This window comes from Bombina bombina, chromosome 4 (genome assembly GCF_027579735.1).
Source record: "Bombina bombina isolate aBomBom1 chromosome 4, aBomBom1.pri, whole genome shotgun sequence".
Taxonomy (NCBI): domain Eukaryota; kingdom Metazoa; phylum Chordata; class Amphibia; order Anura; family Bombinatoridae; genus Bombina; species Bombina bombina.
The window spans coordinates 1,168,611,001-1,168,635,261 of NC_069502.1; the positions used below are offsets into that span (position 1 = coordinate 1,168,611,001).

The 24,261-nt window shown below is 33.7% G+C and overlaps 1 protein-coding gene across 2 annotated transcripts in view; it reads left to right on the forward strand.

Annotated features, from left to right (window-relative positions):
- The first annotated feature begins 201 nt into the window (after positions 1-201).
- Positions 202-24,261, forward strand: part of LOC128658135 (calpain-13-like) — a 278,722-nt gene continuing 254,662 nt past the window's right edge. The window contains exon 1 of one of the 2 annotated variants that reach the window (XM_053712635.1): positions 202-399. The gene's annotated coding sequence lies outside the window, so the exon portion shown is untranslated. The remainder of the gene's footprint in view (positions 400-24,261) is intronic. The other variant, XM_053712634.1, reaches the window with a different exon arrangement.

Genomic DNA, 24,261 nt, shown 5'->3' on the forward strand with positions numbered 1-24,261 from the left:
TCCTTTTATATATACAAATGGGTGTGCTTTGTAGAACTTAAGAAAACATTAGAAAGATGAACAAAAATAAGGTTTGAATGTGTTTCACTATTCAGTTATTAAGAAGAGAACAGGAAATTGCCACCCTCGGGGCTTAATACGTGTTTTAGCTGGTCTAACATCTAACAATAACCACTCATTCGCTTCTGGCAGTTTTTAAAGAATTATATAGACTGTGTTTGCATTTTGTTCAGGACAGCAGTATTTATAGTCAGAGTTAAAAGTCGTTGTCACAGAATATCTTACTCTACAGTTACTGTGCTTTCGAGACTAATATGTAAAAAGTTATATAAAACTTTCTTCAATATCTATGAATTGCATTTGATTCCCTAAACAGAAGAAGAAGCTAAAACTGAATATGTAAGTAGGAAAATATTTATTTTTGATACACATTATTTTGAGAATGATTATATTCTTAACCAAAGGGCAAAAAGGTCATATTGTGTATATGTACGTTTTTATAATTTGTTACTCTTTTTTGACACAATGGAGGTTTTATTGAATATCTATAGGAAAAATAAATATTTTGACTAAAATATTGTACTCAAATTATTTCTAAAATTTTTATGAAAGAGTAACAATGAAATATGTATACAAATATTTAAGACAATAATTAATTACATTTAAACTGAAACTCACAGAACATGTATGTTTGTGCACAACTGCTCATTGCTAATTAAATCTCAGGGGCATCTCACACAGCTAGAAGTTTGATGTGCATAAAAAGTAAGTTTATTCTACACAGGAACATTCATAAAATATATTTTTTACTGTAATAATTCATTTTAAAAGACTCTCTTTTTGGTTGATCAATGAGAACTTTGGAAGAAGAAAAAAAAACACCTTAAAAAAGTTTTATAAAAATAAAATACAACTACATTTTGAATGAAAATCTAATCAGTATTTACCAGAATGTGTTAAATTCCTAAGACAACTGATCTTGCCACTCACAACCTCTCCAACCCAAATGTCATGTGATTCCCTTAGGCAGTGTTTCTAATATTGTACCTCAGCATGTTTAATGAAAATATTTGGTCTAATAAATGCGGCATAAAACACATGCATTATTAGAAAATATTACTTATTTTTTAATATAGGATATGCTATACTATTAATAAAATGCTAAATTGGTTAAACACTACGTTTAAACTGTAGACTGTAATTAACTTTAGTACTGGAACCAACTAACAACTGGTTATATATATTTATGGAAATAATGAAATTAATTTCAATATACAAACCAAGCACACCATTTTCTACAATATAAAACATTCCCTCCCATGGAGTACATATATCTGGGCAACTTAACAACGGGAAATGTTTATCTCCGGATTAAGGGCTATATTACAAGTGGAGCTGTATTTTGCACTTCTGCTATAGCACTAATTGCGCTAGAGGCAAACTGTTTGCACGTCTGGTTGCGTTGGTATTAAGAGTTGAAATTAAAAAGATATTGCACTTGCGCTAACCCGACGCGCACAAACAGCTTAATTCTAGTGCAATTAGACTGTGCAGAACATTGCAATGTGAAATATCTACAGTAAATACAGAGTATAACAATTTATTAAATATGAATATTCCATAAATATGCTTTTAAATGTTTTCATCTACTTAATTGCAAAGGGCTCCAATTCACTATATATATATATATATATATACATATATATTTATGTGTTTATATATGTCTGTAAATACAAATATATATATATATATATATATATATACCCATATAAATACATAAATACATATGTACACATATATAGACTTTTATATATACATACATATGCATCTTTAGATGTATATTAAACACCCGAGATCTCAAATCTTTGAGCCCTTATAACTTTTGTGTGCAATATTTTTTGTGAGTATTTTTTATTAGATGGTGTTATTATGAGTTTGACTGTAATGTATTTTTGTGCCACTTTTTATTTTTGCAAAACAGTTAACCAGAGCACTGATATTGCGGTAATCATTCTAGTGTAAATTGCATTTGTGCTCAACTTGCAATATGAGCGCAATTTATACTACACGAAAACGATCGCAAAAACCCACTTGTAATTTGGCCCTGAATAATTTATACATTTTATCATTTTTTTTCCAAGAGATACACACAAATAGATATAGATAATTATAACAGATTTTATGAATAGAAATATAAATATGTCCTTGTAATGGTTATGTAGATTTAAAATGTAATTTGTAAACAGAAATTTAATTATATAGTAAAATAAAAATATTTAAAATGTTATTTTTAGCAGATAAAATGAAAGTATTTTTATTGTTATTTCTAAGGTTTACTAAAAATATAAATAATTTTTTCCTATATTGTTACGATGAAACATATTACAATAATTAACTTGCACCCAGATTACAAGTTTTGCGCTATAGAGGGTGCGAAACGAACGCAACAAAAGTTGCGTTATTTCGCCCTCCAAGGTCTGGACCATTTTCCTTAGTAGTCGTGACTAACACACGTCAGTTACTGAGGAAGATAAGTAATATATATGATTGCAGTAAATGGTAGTTCAGCTAGAATTTATAAACTATCCCTTGAACTCCGAAGAAGTGATATAATATCTAAAAAATAATAAATGGCTGCTGTCCCGTGATTATTAGCGCTCTGACACAACTACAATTGTAGTGTTTTACTGACCCTTGAAAGCAGGCCAGGTATAGTTATAAGGATGTTATTACTTTAATGATAGTGTAGTGCTTCAACATGTGTGTTTTGAAGTTGTAGCCAATGAAATCATTAGAACATTCTTAAAGTCATTCTGTAGTGTAATGATTCAACACATGTATTTTAGAGTTAAGGTCATTGAGATCGTTAGAACATTCTCAGACACATTCATATGATTACAAATGATAATGGTAATCTCTGCTGTATTGTAAGGTTAATTGTGACCGCCGTTTAGATCGTTAGTTACCACTACATGTATTATAGCTCTTGTGCTATGGTATAGTGTGTCTGTGAGTCACATTAGTATCACCAGATTGCTTAAATATTGATACCATAAGCTATCAGTTGGGTGCTATTATCATAATCCGATTAAGGTCACTGCAGTAACTCTGGCTGTGACGATGTAATAAATTATATTTACCAGTTGTCAATTGTCACCATTTAGTTAAGGGTAAATATCACTAGCACTAATTATCAATAGGAACAACTGTACTTGTCGTTCCAGTTAGTAGGTATAGCAAATGTTGAATAAAGCCAACTGATTCACAATTATATCTGAGGTATAACTTTCAGTAGTATCCGTTGTGGTTACAAAGTGTACTGGTGTCTATATGGTACTACGGGGGTGCCGGGTAAGGCCAACTAGCAATGATACTATTTGCTTCAGTGTTTGATTACGTGCAGCTGCTGTTTAATTAGCTTGTAACTGCTATTAGGTTGAATTTCTATTGCATCGGTTACGTTACAATTCTACCACCAATTTACTGAGTGTCAATGCTATTTAATATCAAGTAAGTGTTTTTGACAGTGGTAACTTTTATAGTCACTACACATTGTAATTTATTATACTATAATAAATTGGATTTGCCAGTTGGGGATTCACATCAACTGGCTGTGTGTCGATATTGTTTGCTCTATCCGGCAGAGATTAGCACAAAAAGCAATAGTACTTATCTTTACAGTTAGAGGATATTGCAAGTGCCGGTTAAGGACAACAAATTATCAAAGCTATGTCACAGGTATTGACCCTAATAATATCAATTATTGTCATAAAGTATTATAGCACTTATATAGTTTTAAACGGATGCCGGATAATACCAGCTGGTTCTCAGAATTATATCACAGACATTAGTTTGGTTATATTAATTGTAATCACGTCCTATATTAATCCTATTGTAGTTATAAGTTAGTATACATGAATGTCAGGCATCCATTACGGATATAAGATCACAACGGGTTCAGTATAAGCGTGCCGGTAGATTTTGTGTATTAGTGCTAGCCACAACCTCATTGAGCAATCAGCCCAATTTACTGTTTAACCAGATGCTTTATTACAGATAACAATCAACTCAACTGCTAGCATATCAGCTACTCCTATCCTTTTTAAAAATGGAGCCCCCAAAGCTCCCAATAAGATAAAGTGTATTTTTGGAAAGGTAGCTTAAAGTGTTTTACTTATTTTGGAAATCTATTTCATTTAAAAGGTGCATGAAAGCAGAAAATTCTCTTTCATGATTTTGACAGAGCATAACATTTTAAACAACATTCACATTTACTTATATTATTTAATTTGCTTCATTATCTTGTTATCCTTTGCTGAAAGGTTTATCTAGGACTGCTCAGGAGCAATTAAGAACATAGCTTAGATCTGCTGATTGGTGGCTGCATATATCTACCGATTGTCATTGCCTCACCCATGTGTTCACTTAGAAACTAGTAGTGTATTGATGCTCCTTCAACACATTATACCAAGAGACTGAAGCACATTTGATAATAGAAGTAAATTTGAAACTTGTTTAAAATGGTATGTTCTACATAACTTATAAAAGATACATTTAGGGTTTCATGTCCCTTTAAGAGACACATTTGAAATTCATACTCACAGTGCTAGATTATTTGGATAACAACAATGTTGAATCGATACATGACACAATATTGAACATTTAAATTATGAATAAATATCAGGACATAACATCTCTAAAATGTATACATGATTTATTATATGTAACACAATTACAATATAATTTATATATCATATGATATAGGTGAATGCATCTCTGAAATACAAATGTGCATGTTTCAGAAATTACAATGTATATAATTAAACACAAAACATAAATTATTTGTTAATGACAAAATATTGTTGACAAACATATTAAACAAGATGGAGTATATTCATCGCAGAACATTCATGTATTTGCACTTGCCTCAAAATATATTCGGGATCAACAACACATTGACTTCATTCAACATAGTGCATCCAATATCCCCGAACAACGTGATCCAATCAAATTACGGAATATACACCTTTGCATGTGACGTTTTACACAACATGGCACATCCAATATCGCCGAACAATGTGATCCAATCAAATTACGGAATTTACACCTTTGCATGTCAATAACAATTGTATTTTGTATTCCAAAAACTAGCATGTGCTATATTGTTTAATAGCAAGCGTGTTTGTTCTATGTAATGCACATCTTCACATAATGTAACGCTAGATAACATGTTGGTAATAAATATATATTTCATTATAATAGTAAGATTAGGAAACATTTAAGAAGCATAAAGTTTTAACATAGAAATAATGCTACTATATACATCACGAAAATGTGTATTGTTTATACATTATAGGTTACCTATAGCAATATATTGATTGATAATTAAATATAATAAAACATAATTGAAAGAGATTAATCATCTAAAATATGTGTGCATTACACACAGTGATTTCTTATGTACTACTACTACAATAAGATTTCCTGAGAATTGGAATATATGTGCTGTCAACCTTCAGATTATAGTCTGTTTTAAATATATGATATGTGTATTTTGATTAAAACAAAATTAGATATTAAAAAGTACCTTATAAATGCATATCCATAAATTAAGCATCACTTAAGAATTATCAACATAAAATCACTTTTATTAGAAATACCATTAATAAATAAAGAAGAAATATAACATTTTAATTAAATGATTTTTTTATGATAAATATGATTTATGAAGGTCATAAAACCTAATTAAATAACATAATAGGACCAATAAGTCAGAATGATAACACAGCCCCTTTGGAGCCTTCTGACAAGGTGACATAGTGCATCACAGTCCTTGGAGGGAGTTGACAAGGGCAAACAAAGGCCAACATAGCCCATTTGGAGCCACCTGACAAGGTGACATAGTGCATCACAGTCCTTTCAGGGAGTTGAGAAGGGCAATCAAAGGCCAACATAGGCCTTTTGGAGTCATCTGACAAGGTTACATAGTGTATCACAGTCCTTGGAGGGAATTGACAAGGGCAAACAATGGCCAGCATAGCCCCTTTGGAGTCATCTGACAAGATGACATAGTGCATCACAGTCCTTGGAGGGAGTTGACAAGGGCAAACAAAGGCCCACATAGCCCTTTTGGAGCCATCTAACAAGGTGACATAGTGTATCACAGTCCTTGGAGGGATTTGACAAGGGCAAACAAAGGCCAACATAGCCCCTTTGGAGCCATCTGACAAGGGCAAACAAAGTGCAACAGGCACAACAATAGAAAAATATAAAATAAGCCAACGGGCAACAAATAGAACAGATTATATGGACAGAGGAGTTATTCCTGCTCCCTTGGGTCATCTCCGGACTCCCACTTACTGGGGCATCCTCCTCACCTTCCTCGGCCTGAGGTTCTGCAGCTGCAGCTTGCTGCCTTGCCTCAAAACGGCTCATGCGGATTAGCATGAGGCGATTAAGCTGCAGCTGCAGAACCATGGAGTCCTGCATCATTCCCAGCAACTGATGGCAACTCAGCATGGTTCTCTTCAATCTTGCTAGAGCCTCTAGCATCAACCATGCTGAGTCACAACCTAAACAAAAATAAATAATTAAAAATTAATATTAATTACAGAACAGAATCAAAATATAGCAAAGGGACATTGTACTAATTAATACAAATACAAATCAGGATTAGAATAAAATATGCTATATCGAAGAAGAATTACACATGAAATATGTTCTTCATAGATACACCATTAAGATATATATATATAAAAAAAAAAAAAACCCAATTGACAAATCATTATTACTTTGGTTTATAACACACAGGGAAAGGGGATGTGATTAAAGGGATAGTAAACCACAATATATTATTTTATGATTCAGATAGAACATACAATTTTAAACAAATTTGCAAAATTACTTCTATTATCAAATTTGCTTCATTCTCTTGTTATCCATTGCTGAAGGAACAGCATTGCACTACTGGCATCTTGCTGAACATATCTAGTTATCCAATCACAAGAGACAAATGTGTGCAGTCACCAATTAGCAGCAGCTCCCACTAGTGTATGATATGTGCATATTCATTTTTTAACAAGGGATACTAAGAGAACGAAGCACATTTGAAAATAGAAGTGCATTTAAAAGTGTCTTAAAATTACATGCTCTATGTGAATCATGCAAGTTTAAGTTTGACTTTCCTATCCCTTTAAATAAAAAATAAATATGCATATTTACATAATTGATATCCAACATCTAGGCAATATCATTTAGATAATAAAAAATGAGGATGGTAATTGAAAAGAATATAAATGTGAAACATTTACATTCATAAAAAAAAGAAAAGCTTTAGAAATAAACTTTTCTATTCAAAATCAATTTAGGTATAATTAGATCAGTATAATGTCCCTTTAAGAATGTATGTTATAATGTTGATTTGTAATGATACTTACCTCTGTGGCTGGGAAGGAGAACAGGAAACCCAGACCAAGGAAGGTGGGGATCAGGGAAAAGGGGTTGGTGGGGAGGAGGGATGTGGCAAGGTGGGGCATATGGGTCCTGTGCAGGTGGGGAACATGGGGCCTGCTCAGGTGGGGCCTACTCAGGTGGGGAAGGTGGGTCCTGTGCAGGTGGGGCCTGCTCAGGTGGGGAAGGTGAGTCCTGCTCAGGTGGGACCTGCTCAGGTGGGGAAGGTGGGTCCTGCTCAGGTGGGGCATGTGGGTCCTGCTCAGGTGGGGCCTGCTCAGGTAGGGAGGGTGGGGTCTGCTCAGGTGGTTATGTGGGTCCTGCTCAGGTAGGGAGGGTAGGGCCTGCTCAGGTGGGGAGAGTGGGGCCTGGGCACTTGGTACCTGTGTAGGTGGGGCAGGAGCAGGGCAGGCAAGACGGGGAGAGTGATGAGGGGGGCAGGGGCAGGATGGGAATGACGGGAAGAGTGGCGAGGGGGCGCAGGTGGGGAAGGTGTGACAGGGTGATGCCCAGAAGTGGAAGGTCCCTCTGAAATATATAATAATTGTATATTTAATTGTTTAAATACATATATTATATGAAAATATAGTATTTTCCTATAAAATTAATATTCAGCATCATTTTAAATCTGTAATTATTTTGTTTTTAAAAAATTTAGACAAAGTCACAATAATGACTATGTTTAAATGTATTAATTGATTTGAAGTAAGTCTAATTTTGAATCTTTTTTAATTGATCCTTTAAACTCTGTTTACTCACTGGTATTTTTTATGGAACGTTTGATCAATACGTTAAAAAGCATATGTTTAAAAGTCAACATTATGTGTTAATCTTTATGATTTTACAATATGACATTTCTCTTTTTGATAATATACATCAGTACACATGTATGCATTTAATATTGAAAAGACATAGAGGTTCGTCTCTTATGTGATGTACTTGTCATTGGATCACATCTCGAGTGCATTATTAAATGTGAACAACATAGAGTTCTTTTAGACACATGCCCATGGATTGACTTCGGAGAGTCCACCAATTGGATACTATGAGAGTGTGTAATATGAGCAAATATAAATGGCCACTCCACATAGGCTTTGAAACAAGGTAATCACTGATGCAAAATAGATTAAGATGATTTAATTGGTAATCTTAAATATAATTAGTTTAAGCTTGATGGTTCAATAAATTACTATTACATAAATATACATGGTAGATACTACCTTTCATATTAACTATTAAGAATAGAATGGTATCTGACATTTTTCAGAGTATGTTTTTTGAATATATCTTTTACATTAGTATTAAATGTATGTCATCCCAATATTAATAGACACATTCAGACTTGAGCCTTTTAGGTTAGAGGAATATTAATGTTTGTCTGAGTGAAATGGACAGTCTACACATAAATCATGTTAAAATCCCTTTACATATCACACATCATGAAATTAAATCAAGGATTTTCCACGTGATTATTTTTATGTATACTTAGAAATGGCTGGTAAGCTCAGAACAATGATGACATAATGAGATGGTCTGCATCTAGGCACTCAGATAAATAGCAATGACTGTCTGTACAATTATAAGATGATTATTGAATGATTGGATGTAATATGCATGTGACATCATGATGTCAGTCATGACAATTTATACATAAATAGGCAAATAAATTCTTAATTTCTATGTTCATGCTGCATGATATAAAAAGGGGAGCAGTAGAGTATTTGAAACTTAATGGGATAATATTTTTGAACAGGAACAAGCTGTAGACTTTATTTTTACTTAAAAATATGATTTTGAAACAATACACGTTATATACATGTTGTTATATATATTTGACGTACCATCAGACTCCAAGGGAACCACATTCTCCTCTATCACACATACAACATCCAGATCTGTAAAACATAATATGTTGTGTACGCATTAAAAATCAAATTTTAAAACATGTGTTACTGGTGCTCAAGGATACACATCAATGTTGCATTAAAGAGATACTGAACAAAAGTATTGAATTTCATAATTTAGATGGAGCATGCAATTTCAATAAAATATATATAATTCTAGATGATTAATATATTATTTAAATGTGATTGTCTGTATTTTGAAAATCCAGGAAAAAAGCATAGTACACGTAACATGTATTGCTTATCATGTGTTTATCACTTGATGATTCATTTATACAAAATATCACCATGTGCTATCCATGTTCTGAAGCACAAAGGTGTATACTAAGAAGCTTTGAGATTTTACTGTTAAACTAATAAAATAAATATATATAATTAGAGGAGTACTTTATAAGGTTTATTCAAATGGAAGGATCTATCATAATCATGATTATAAAATATTTTAATATTAAGTTTTAAGATAATATACTTTTAATGACGTATGAATAAGTAAATGGACTTACCATCATCCTGCAAAGGCAGGTCTGTATTGGTTCTGGATCCCTCTGGGCTTGTCAAATTAACTTCAACTATTAATGATATAAATAAAAACTATATAACACAATTTGTACATCTGCTTTAAAAATACATATTTTGCATGAATAAAAAATTATTCTAAACAATTTAAAATAATATCTATCGAATGTGAAGACTAGACCACTAATATGAAAAATAAATTAATTAGTTCATTAAGGTGAGTGGAAATAAAATGATGTCTTTCACAGATGTAATTTTCTAAAAATATTAGACATCTGATTCTTATCATATTCATCTATAGAAATTCTCAAAATATCTATTGGTCCCTGTTTAAAAATAAATCCAGATAGACTATTAACACTTTGAATAACAACAGGTGACAACTATAGCATAATATATGTGGAACATATAGATACATTTGTGCAATGTGCAGTAATGTGGTTTCTGACACAACACATATTGATAACAATGCAAGACATAAGATATATTTTAAACTATGTCATCATGGTGCTGTTAGAATATGCTTATATATAAAGGTCATCCTAGAGGGAGGATATTATTTAAATCACAGTATTGTTTCATCCAAACAGTGTAATGGGTAAGAAAGATGTTTTGTATCTTTAGATAAATACAATATCAATATCTGATACTATCCCTCTAAAGGTATATTCTATTCCATATGTTAATGTTATGAATCGGATAGAGTATGCAATTTAAATTGAATATATAATTTCCTCCAATCATTATGAATATGTAATTCTCCTTCTATCTTAATTATAAGAATAAAATATCTAAGCATATGAGATGTGTCTTTTTATATTCAGCACCTGTGTAAAAATGAATTATTGTTGTCTAAATGTAGCCACCAACTGTCAAACACAACCCAGGTGATGACTCAAAAATGGGCCAGACCCTAAGATTACATTCAACTAAAGATAGCAAGATTCAGAGGAATATCTTAGAATACTAATACATTCTGATTTTGCCTCCAATGGAATTCGATCTCTGAATCATGATTTTTCTTTAGAGGATCCACGTTAATATAGATCAATGTGAATGTATTAGGCAATGTTATGTCCGAATTTGTTAGCCAAGCGTGAAGTATAATGAAACATACCAGACCAAGACAAACCCGAGGTTGAGGGTCCAGCACCAACATCCTTATCTGTAAAATATTAAATCAGGATTGGATATCATTATTATAAATCATAAATTTAACACGAACAATCATACATTGTTTTCAAATTTGACTAAAATTTGAGTAAAATATATTTCTTATTATGCACGTGAGTTCATTGTTTTGTAAAAATTATGTTTAAATGAACAAAGCTGATTTCCTAGTTTGTATTTGCCATTAAGTGATAACTTAATCACAAATATTATGAAAATGGTATATACAGTATGTTTTTGAATGATTGAGATTTACGATTTCATTCAATGTTTTAAATCTCTGTTTCATCCTTTTTATCAAGGCACTATCAAACTAGAAGGTTGAATCAATGACCCCATGTGTTAAATTGTCAGCGAATCACATAATACTATTTTTGAAGTAAAATACTTATTTTTAATTCTATATTTTACCTCACATTTTATTTTATTAGAATTCTTTGGTATTCATGTTGCTATCATGAATAACTTACATAATCCTCTGTAGTCTCAAATGTTATTTTATTTTAATGTGATGTGTGTCTCTTATTTTAAAGGGACAGTTTATTGTGATTCCAACCTTCATTAATTACATAGGGAATGCAATTGTTACATAATTTGAAGTTCACTTGTAACATTAAATTGTGTTTGATCTCGTTATTCTCTGTTGAAAGCTTTAAAATATTATGATCATATGCTATTACCAATAGCTTTGAAATGGAAGGATTATCTCAATGCATTTGTCCCTTTTCAACAGCTGGAGGGCGTAAGTTCATGTGTGCCATTCAGATAACATTGTGACCATGCCCATGGATTCACAAGGGAGAGGCCACTGATTGGCTAAATGCAAGCATGTGCAAAATAAATAATTAAGGTGTCAGTCTGCAATGGTTTACATACAAGCTAATCACAGAGTTAAAATATTTTTGTTTCTAAACCTTATTTTAGAATTCAAACTGTATTTAGAAATAAAGAGATCATGTAGGTTTTTTAAATGCTTGTATGTTGTTGACTGTCCCTTTGAGTCATTTTATGTATTCTTGCATTATCATCAATTGTTATACATTGATCTGTCATTTATTAAATCTAGATTCCTAGTATAGACCATTTTATTTTTAATCTTGAAAATCATGATACTGTATTCTTAAAATTTATACCAATTAATGTATACATTTGACCAACATGTCTAAAGTAATGCCACTGTAACAGCAAAACCATGTTCATGTCTCTGCGCAACTATATTTTCGTTGAGCATTGCGCAATAATTAAAAACGTAATTGCACATCCGTGATTATGATTTTATTTTGATCTAGTAGTGTGATGAGTATATTTTCTAAATATTTAAAATATATTAACAATTGTGTGTATTATGATATTCGAAAATAATCACTGTAAATATTTAATGATACAAATTAATATTTCTAAGTTATGTAGGAATCGATATTCAATGGATTTAATGGCGGAGGATAGGGAGTTCACGGAGGCGCACTTCCGTTTTATCTTTGTGACGCATAATCTTGATTGCGCACAAAATAGCATTATCCGTATTTGATGTCTGACAAATCTAAATTCAGATGTATACCTTCCTAGGTAACGTCTGTTGTGAAATCTATATATGTTGAATATATGACTGTATACACATTGCTTTAATATATACTCAAATATTAAAATATTATATGAAGTCTGATCTTTACCTGGTTCAGCCTCTGTCCCACTTTCTCCAGGTCACCGATTAGAGGTGCACTGGCCTCTGGGTCAGAAGTTTCAGGGCCATCAGCTGGGGACTGGGAGGGGGCAAGGACTTGGAGGCTGCAAATGCGCGGGGGAAATGGAGATTGAGGAGCGCACATAAAGTATCCTCATGAGGTTTGAGGACAAGTTTCTGTGGGGGTGGGCCCAGATCCTCACCTCTCCGATGGGCACGAGTCCACTCCCTCATGAGGCAGACTTTATTCCACAGCCGCAACCTCATATCCCTGAATCTCCGAGTCATTTGCAGGGCTGTCCTCTGGACGTCTGCAACCCCATTAACAGAGAGGGTGACAGACTCTCAGATGGCTTTTTTAACAGGCCCACTCGTCGACCTCCTCCGAGTCCCATAAAGCTGAGGATAAAATTCCTCAACCGCATACACCAGTGCAGCACTTTCCTCTCTGGTGAACCTGGGAGTAGACATCCTGACAAAATGCAGGCATAAGAGAACTGATAAAAATGGCTACGTGTAATGTCATTTTATATGGGGAAGTAAACATGAGATACACCATGGGACATGGTATCTGTACATCTGATTGGATAAAATACTGGAATTTTGTGTTTGCATGTCTGTGAGGCCATACTATCTCAAATCATGTTTGTGTGATGAACTATGATTGGCCGCTACTTAATGGTTGATGTATTCATATATTTGTAACTTACATACACATACCTCCTAGGGGTGCTATGACTACATTTTGCATGTAGACTTTTATTTAGAATATATGGGAATGTAATGCGTATGTAACACATATATTATATACGGAATCCGTTAAATATTAAGCTATTTTGTTGACATTTGACAGTTGAAATATATCTGATTTAATATCACGATAGTAAATATAATCCAGTCACAATATTAAATGTTTATTAAACATTTCAAAGTTTAATATTGATCAATAGATAACATTGTTTAATTTTAAAAAAAATATGTTGATAATATTGTTGAATCCAGAATGTTAATATTGTATGTATTCCTTGTTTCTTAAATAAATATTATGACTCATTACCAGTGCTTATTTATTTAATACATTTACAATACCAACAATGCACATCGATTGTATGTAAGTAACAGTGTGTGAAATTCTATTTGACTTTTCAGAAATGCAAATCTCGTGTTGAAAGATACGTTTACCACTCTTTATTTACGCTTGCAGTCATCCCCCACATCAGGAAAACCACAGCAGGAGGAAGATCCTTCTCTCACCTAGCAGCCAAGACATGGAACACTCTCCCACTGCAACTCAGACAAGCCACCTCCCTACCTAAGTTCAGAAAGGACCTCAAGACCTGGCTCTTCGAGCGAACTGCAGCATCCCCTAGCGCCTTGAGACTCTTACGAGTGACTAGCTGTGCTTTACAAGAACCCAATAGATAAATTTCACTAATGGTGAAATGCGTTATTTTTATTAAAAATAGACGTTACTTTGATAAATTAAAGTGACTTTTTTTGCTGAAATCATTTTTATTTTATTTATTAAAATAAGAAATAAACGAAAACAAGTAACATTACATAATTGTACAGGAATTGTTTCTTCATTTTAACAGTTTTCAATAATCAAATTTTATAACAATAGTTTAATAGATCAGGGTTTTGGTTTCAAAACACTTCATTTTATTTAAACCCATGGGTATCCCAGCCCGGTCGTCAAACTCCCTTAATTTACTTCTAGCTTCCTCATAGAACATAATGTATGGTTCCCATTCTGCAATAAATTGGTTTTGTTTATCTAATATCTTTGCCGTTAGTGCAGTTCTATGGTAATGGTATTCTAGTTTATTTAAGATATAGGTGAAGGGCGGAGGTTCTGATTTCCAATGTTTTGCAATACTCCGTCTGGTTATAGTGTATATCATTTCTGCTAATTTGCATTGATGTTCAAGAATGGCTTCATTCGGGAAGTGTAAGAGGACTTGTTCGGGCTTAAGAGTAATATCCCTGGAGAACAGCTTCCCCAGGATACTAGAGACTTCTTCCCATATTCCCCTTATTCTAGCGCAACTCAACCACATATGGAGGTAGGTGCCCAATTCACTGCAGCATCTATAGCAGAGTTGGTTCCCTTTGTCTGATGTGGTATGAAATTTCATCGGGTATACGTACCACTTGAAGGCAACTTTCAGGAAGTTTTCCTTTAAGGACGCTGAGAATGACATACCCCTATGTAAATTTGCCTCCCATTTGGTCTAGTGACCACCTAGTGTTTAGCTCATTCTCCCATTTTATCATAAAGGCTGGCTTGTGTGACAATTTTTTTTAAATAAATGTGATTATTGACCAAATCTCAAATAGGGCATATATTTCTATTATATATTGACATATACTTAATTTTTAAATTTCATTCTCATGGTGTATTTTATTTTAAGGAACAGCTATGCAATACTGTGAAGTATCTGAAGACATCTGGTTAACCATTGCAACTATGCATTGCTGGCCACCCACAAATAAGCAGATATATCCCAGTAATGCTTTGCTGCTCATGAGCCTATAGATTTGTTTTTGAACTTAGGATACCAAAAGAATGAACCATATGTGATTATCGAAGGAAAATATTTTTTTTTATTAAATTTGCTCGGTCAGATTCATGGAAGATTAACTTTGGGTTGCATGTCCCTTTCACTACAAATGAAATAGCCACCATAAGCTATTAAAAACAGCAACTAAATAGTTAACATATTTACTTTTAGAATATTGCTCTTATCATTGATGAATGCATGTAATACACACTATTCTAATAGTAAATATGCAATGGTTATATTTTGCAAAAATAAATTTTAGATGCAGTCATGTCTAAATATAATAATACATTTAAATAAATGAGTCTAGACACCGTCAAAAGTTATATACATTTAAAGGGACAGTCTACAAGAAATAGATATTTACCCATTCACCATTTTGGCATACTCGACTCCTGTTATATGAAAATACATTTGACCATGTGAGGACGTTGTATGTAAACCTATGTAAACTAGCCACATATCTCTGTTCTTTAAGGAAGCTTTTTAATGAATCAGTACAGACTCTTAAAGGGACAGTATACTGTAATATTTTGGTCCCTTAATGTGTTTCCAATTCCTTTTTTTTTTTCAGCAGCATAGTATAAAATTCTATTTTTACGGTTTATTTGTGTATATGAATTCTTATTTTGTGTTTTGAAGCCACAACCAAATAAAATGTTTGGAGCTTGTAGATATAATCTGATGTCATAACTTTATCACATTGTGTACATATACATGCTTCTTTATCTTATATCTGTCTGTAAACCAATCACCAATACTTTAAATTTAACATTGTATTACCTTATCTCTTGTATACCCCACTCGGAGTTTAATTTCTTTTAATGGCTGTGTTTACACAGCTTGGCCTTAAGGCCAAAAACCTTATGAATAGGTGGAGATACCACAGGATAAATAAACTATTTTAAAATTTTAAAAAAAGGGTAATGGAAATACTTGTAAACAATTTTATACATTTCAGCAGGTAAAGTGGATAATTGATTAAATTGAAGTTTAAAAAAATATGAGTTAACTGTCCCTTCAAATGATTCCACTAGAGTGAACACTCATCAATATGGCATACAATAAATAGCGCTGTCTAAATGTAAAAATAAACTTAGCTATCATGTTTTATTTTATTTAAAGATTATTTAATCTACCTATGTTATCCTGCAACTAACGATAACATAATAACTAAGCTATATTTAGTTTAAGAATATATTAAAAGTTTTTAAAAATGTGAATGATAGATATTAGAATGGGAATAGAAAATTAAGCTAGACTGTCACTTTAATCTAGCAAGTTCACCCTATACATTTCTTAAAAGTGACATAACAAAAGTTGTTATGTAGACAACATATAATAATATGCACAGATATTAGTTTAACTTCTAAATTATACTGCATAACCTTGTCATTAACCCTTAATTAACATTTTCTTATTTGTACATCTCTAAATCACACAACCAAAAATCATTATATGGCCGTATCTAACTCAACCCTCACTTTGTTAAAATAAAAGACTTTAACACTCATCTGCTGGAGCTGTGTTGATATTTTAAAGTTAATTTAAAAAAAGATATCTGTATTATATATAATAGCAGGCATGTGCTTGTAAAATAAATCATTTAACAACCAGTCAAGGGAATATTATTTTCTTTCCATGTCCCAATATTAGAAGGATGTGTTTGTTAGTGTCTTACTTGGATGGATGGATGGATGGATGGATGTATTATCTGATTTTAAAATATGTATTTAAATAAATAAAAAAAATCGATATGGTGTGTAAAAATATTTATTAAAAAAAAATCTAACAACTACAAATTATTTTGTGAATTCAGCAAACTTGAAAATCTGTAAGAAAAAAGAATAAAAGTAATTAGAATATGAAAGCAAGTATGGTATTTCATAAAACATTAATACATTTTGTATCTGTAAGTATAATAATTCTAAAGTCATCTTCTGTCTATGCTCTAAACTTTAGTGTTTGTTCTGATATTAAAGCCAGGTTCAGACTGGATATCTATATATACATAATTTGAAATTAATCACATTAAATTGGCTAATCAAAAGTTGACTTACATACAGGGAGTGCAGAATTATTAGGCAAATGAGTATTTTGACCACATCATCCTCTTTATGCATGTTGTCTTACTCCAAGCTGTATAGGCTCGAAAGCCTACTACCAATTAAGCATATTATGTGATGTGCATCTCTGTAATGAGAAGGGGTGTGGTCTAATGACATCAACACCCTATATCAGGTGTGCATAATTATTAGGCAACTTCCTTTCCTTTGGCAAAATGGGTCAAAAGAAGGACTTGACAGGCTCAGAAAAGTCAAAAATAGTGAGATATCTTGCAGAGGGATGCAGCACTCTTAAAATTGCAAAGCTTCTGAAGCGTGATCATCGAACAATCAAGCGTTTCATTCAAAATAGTCAACAGGGTCGCAAGAAGCGTGTGGAAAAACCAAGGCGCAAAATAACTGCCCATGAACTGAGAAAAGTCAAGCGTGCAGCTGCCAAGATGCCACTTGCCACCAGTTTGGCCATATTTCAGAGCTGCAACATCACTGGAGTGCCCAAAAGCACAAGGTGTGCAATACTCAGAGACATGGCCAAGGTAAGAAAGGCTGAAAGACGACCACCACTGAACAAGACACACAAGCTGAAACGTCAAGACTGGGCCAAGAAATATCTCAAGACTGATTTTTCTAAGGTTTTATGGACTGATGAAATGAGAGTGAGTCTTGATGGGCCAGATGGATGGGCCCGTGGCTTGATTGGTAAAGGGCAGAGAGCTCCAGTCCGACTCAGACGCCAGCAAGGTGGAGGTGGAGTACTGGTTTGGGCTGGTATCATCAAAGATGAGCTTGTGGGGCCTTTTCGGGTTAAGGATGGAGTCAAGCTCAACTCCCAGTCCTACTGCCAGTTTCTGGAAGACACCTTCTTCAAGCAGTGGTACAGGAAGAAGTCTGCATCCTTCAAGAAAAACATGATTTTCATGCAGGACAATGCTCCATCACACGCGTCCAAGTACTCCACAGCGTGGCTGGCAAGAAAGGGTATAAAAGAAGAAAATCTAATGACATGGCCTCCTTGTTCACCTGATCTGAACCCCATTGAGAACCTGTGGTCCATCATCAAATGTGAGATTTACAAGGAGGGAAAACAGTACACCTCTCTGAACAGTGTCTGGGAGGCTGTGGTTGCTGCTGCACGCAATGTTGATGGTGAACAGATCAAAACACTGACAGAATCCATGGATGGCAGGCTTTTGAGTGTCCTTGCAAAGAAAGGTGGCTATATTGGTCACTGATTTGTTTTTGTTTTGTTTTTGAATGTCAGAAATGTATATTTGTGAATGTTGAGATGTTATATTGGTTTCACTGGTAAAAATAAATAATTGAAATGGGTATATATTTGTTTTTTGTTAAGTTGCCTAATAATTATGCACAGTAATAGTCACCTGCACACACAGATATCCCCCTAAAATAGCTATAACTAAAAACAAACTAAAAACTACTTCCAAAACTATTCAGCTTTGATATTAATGAGTTTTTTGGGTTCATTGAGAACATGGTTGTTGTTCAATAATAAAATTAATCCTCAAAAATACAACTTGCCTAATAATTCTGCACTCCCTGTATTAACATTTCAAATTAGACAAATGATTGTCTAATATCCTTTTTTTGTGCAAATATTCCTAATTATTCAATTGTATGAGGGACATAATTGAATGTAAAATTTCCTGTCCCTTCAAAAACTAAAATACATAAATGTCACCTATGAAATTATTTCAGATGAAATGTATCCCTTTATCTGTAGGATCATTCACAATCTGAGTCCTCTCTAGCACAAAGTAGGGTGAATGTATATGAAATAAATTGTAATAAAATAGGACATTGTGAAAACGAATTGTTAGACACATTCAATATATTAATCAATAATTGCGAGGATTGTGAAATACCATCTAAAAGAAATGAGAGGAAACATAAGTGTTTCCCATAGGATGTATCATGCATCCCCCAGTCTTGTTCCAGACATTGTGTACACTTACCATGTGAAGGTGTCTTTATATGTTGTAGAAGTCAGCACAGTTGAAAGACAATGCCACACACATGATCACATTTGTATTCTTCACTCAGTCTGTAGAAAAAGTAAATCTCCCTAATAGAAAATAAAGTGTAAATCAAATATCTAAAAGTGGTACATAGTTCTGCATCCCTCCCCCTAACACTATTTCCTAATAGTTTCTTAGCAATAGCTTACTAAGCGTATGTAGCCTCTTTTGTGTTATGTTATAACAATCAAGTGTGAAGCTGAGTCACATACATTATGCATACTCAACCTCTGATGTATGACTTTGTGGATCTGTGATGATGGATCTGTGGCCCAAATCCCCCCCATTCTTGGTCCATACATTGTGTATACTTACCATCTGATGTTGTCTTTAAAAATCAGGTGACGAAGCTATCACAGAAGGTAATGCCAGAGACATATGATGTATAATTTACCTATGATTATAAAATATATATTAGATTTTGATATAGTAATTTCTTGAACAATCCTAACATGTTTGCATGATTCTACTTTCATTGTACTACATGTGTCACATTTTCGCAATGCTCCTATGTAACTTATAGTATTTACCTTTTGAAGTGGCGGTTAATGATGTTGTCTCTGACATTGACCCCCTCGTCCCGGAATAGCCCCTCTACCACTTTGTCGTCCTCCTCATCTCGTTGGAGGGCTAGGGGCACCTGGATGTCCTGCCGCAACCCAGCCTGCTGAGCTATGTTATGAAGGATGCTGCAGGCTATAATGATCTTCGCCGCCTTCCTAGGGCTCTATTGGAGGACTCCTCCAGACCTATCCAGACAACGAAAGTGCATTTTGAGGAGCCCAAACATCCATTTCACTACAGCCCTAGTTTGCCTGTGAGTCTGATTATAGCACTCCTGTGCCTCATCGGTGGGGTTACGTAGGGGCGTAATGAGCCAATTCCAGCTCATGTAACCCGAATCACCTATAAATAATTAAAATTATGAAATGTCAATATTAAAAATACCTAATAAATACTAAGATGAAAAAATAAATTTAAAGAAAAAGAAAATGATACAATGCATTTGTGCATACGAAAATTGCATAAACTCCATGAAATTAAAATGAGGGTTAAACGTCAACATAACCTAGCGAAAATGTCTATGTAATAAACTTTAATTACTCTGCTAGTAACTTTGGAAATCAGCAAACTGCTAAACTGTCGTCTACGCCAGTTATGTTTAAAGAGCTACACCGTCCCTTTAAAAGTATTGTCAAGGCTATGACCTGCTACATATCTGTTTTTTAAAACTAGACATTTGCTGAAAGAGACAAATAAATGGTTAAAGCACATCCTATATCTGCACATATTCACTATGACCTGCTACATATCTGTTTGGAGCTAAAACTAGACATTTGCTGAAAGAAACAAATAAATGGTTAAAGCACATCCTATAGCTGCATATTTTAGCTATGACCTGCTACATATCTGTTTGGAGCTAAAACTAGACATTTGCTGAAAGAGACAAATAAATGGTTAAAGCACATCCTATATCTGCACATTTTAGCTATGACCTGCTACATATCTGTTTGGAGCTAAAACTAGAAATTTGCTGAATGAGACAAATAAATGGTTCAAGCACATTCTATACCTGCATATTTTAGCTATGACCTGCTACATATCTGTTCATATAAACCTAGACATTTGCTGAAAGACAATTAAATGGTTAAACATCGTTCTATATCTGCACATTTTGCACATTACACAAACACAACTGTTTGTGAACATTACAGTGGCAATTGTCTAACTTCTTAACCATGTTGTGCACAAGTACTCACTAACGAGCTACCCATGGGGAAACTGTCTGTCCTCAAACTGTTGCCAGAGTGAGGACTGCCTGAGGATACGGGCGTCATGAGTGGCGCCCCCTGAAATTCGCAAACACGTTCATAATTCGCATCCATCTGTCATAAATGAACTGCACGTTCAAACTATGAAAGTGTTTGCGATTTCGGAAGGGACCCTTGGCTGCTGGAGCCTGCAGAGCAATATGGGTGCAATCTATTGCTCCCAAAACATTAGGCATTTCAGCTATTCCATAGAAATCCCTCTTGAGGCGTCTCCAATCGTCCTCATTTTGAGGGAATCCTACAAAAATCCTACAAATTCTTTTCATGGTGTTCAAAAACCTTTCAAAAATTACAGAGAAGGTACCTTGCGACAAGCAAGATATGTACCCCTCTACGGATTGAAAGCTTCCAGACGCCAGGACATGTATGCAACAAAGCATCTTGGACATGCCAGGAATTGCAGTGCGCATACGCTTGCGTTGCTCCAGATAAGGCTTTAGCACATCATAAAGGCTCAATAGCTGCTGTCTATTGAGCCTATATTTGTCAAAAACCTCGGCATCGCTTATGTTATCCAAGGTGAGACTCACCCTGTGAACAGGAGGAGCCCTAATCCTCAAGCGTTCCACATGCTCCTCTTCGAGGTGCCGGGCCCTCCTGAGTCTGTTGTACATAACTTGTCCAACAGCACCAACACAATCTAACTGGGGGTTATCCATATTTGCAGAGCCAAGCAGTACAAACCAAATAGCAGAGTAAACACGAAATGAGTAACAAGGTATGCAAACACACAAAAGCGATTTCATACAATGTCGGTCATCAGGGATGTATTGGCCATGATGTTTGGGTGATATATAGTGCAAAATGTCCAATGGTAGCGTGTTCGTAATGATTGCTGATTCTATACACTTGATCGTTTTTTGTTTTTTTGTGTTTGTTGAAATTTTGTTTTTCCCCAATAAATCGTAATGTTAAAGTGTAAAATATAACATCTACAGTGTATCTTCGTAATGTGTGTTCATATGCGTAACAAATACTTAGTGAACGCAATGTTATATTAAAAACCACACGTCCACACTAACATGATTCAAAGTGCATACTTGTCAATAATGTGTACATAGACATGGCATAGCATCAGATTGATCAATGTTGCTGCAATATTGTTGCAAAACGATAAAGTAACTGCTGATATAAATAATATTATATATAAGTGATTGGCGAGATTTCAATATTTTATGTGTACCATTGAAATCGCATTAATAATAAAGATCTTCCAAACCTCTCGTCTACGTATATTGAATATTGAGTGAGAAACTGATTAAAGGGGACGTAAAGTCCTAATGATAGAATCCCTATAGTTCAAGTTTAGAATGATGTTATCATATTAGCTACATGCCTATCTACTTTCCAAATCTTTGTTCTCTCGTTCTACTTTGCAACATTCTTGTGTGATGATTAAAAAGATAAATGTGTGTCTTGTTGTTGTGTGATGTGTGTTATGTAAATATATGTATATATTGTGATTCTCTCCCACATTTATATGAAGCAGTATAGCATTGTTGTTCCTTCCAAAAAAGCAACAACTAGAATATTTTCTAATGATATATTCAAATTATAGGAAATTCCTAATGGTATATTATGTTTAAATTCTGATCTTAAAGCCATAATTCATCTTTCATGATTCAGACAGAGAATACAATTTTAAATAACATTCCAATGTACTTTTATGATCTAAATAGGTTAATTGGTTATATATCCTTTGTTGAAGAAAGAGCAATGCACATGGGTGAGCCAATCACAAAACACATCTATGTGCAGCCACCAATCATCATCTACTGAGACTATCTAGATATGCTGTTCATCAAAGGATATGAAGAGAATAAATCAAATGATATGATAGATGTAAATGAGAAAACTGTTTAAAATGGCCTACTCTTTCTGAATCATGAAATCTAAAAATGTTTTTTTTATGTCCGTTTAAATATGTGTTAATTCTTGAAACTGATTTCCTATTTGTGATGATGCAATTGATCGTAATTTATAGTTGATATAATGTAATTTCCTAAATGATATACCTTGTACTGATGTGTAAAACACATAACTACAGTGCCAAATAGTATATTTTGTGATCTATTTGTCATTGCGGGACCTACGCAAGAATGAATAAATTAGCGCACCTTGTAGACCACCCGTATTACGAGTTTAAAAAGATAAAATGATAGCGTGCTTTATGTAAAGAGGCTGGTCACGCGCACAAGCGTATTCCCCATAGAAGTCAATGGAGGAGAGAAATTGAAAGAAAAAAAAAATCTAACACTCCTGTTGAGCGCTAAGTGAGTGACATAATGTAATTCTGTGAAAAAGTACATGAAATTGTGATAATTTCATAATTAAAAAATGTTTTGTGTACGTAATCTGCTGTATAATGTTTGTATGTAGCGAATTCTGTATGTATGTGATGATATTTGTACGTACATGTAGCTAAATGAGTGAATGTTCATGTATGTCTATGTGAGTCAATGCAAAATGGGTTTGTGTGCATTTATTGTAGTGTTTGTATGAGTGTAAGTGTACTTTGTATAATATTTTTGAAGTGATTAGTGAAGGTTTTTGGTTGTGATATATCAATAACTACTGATCTTGGATAGCGTTATGGATTTGTGCGTAGATGGGGATTTTTGTTGCGCTTTTGAGGTTTTTTCAAACTTGTAATGCCTGACTTATGGAAATTGATGTGTTATGGGTCATAACGCTACAATTTGAGTCATAACGCACAACTTGTAATCCAGCTGTATGACTTTTAAACTTATTGAAATAAAGAATCCAACATACACATATGCCATAGCACACTATATACTGATAATGCCCCTCTTCAAATCCCTTAAAGAGATATGCACACATATTTTGTGGGCTTTGAAGCACAACAGGTTATTAAAGGGATATGAAACACAAATTATTATTTCATGATTTGGTTAGAGCATATAATTTTAAACAACTTTGCAAGTTATGTCTATTATCAAATTTTGCTTTGTTCTATTATTATCCTTTGTTGAAGGAGCAGAAATACATTACTGGGAACTAGCTGAGCACATCAGATGAGCCT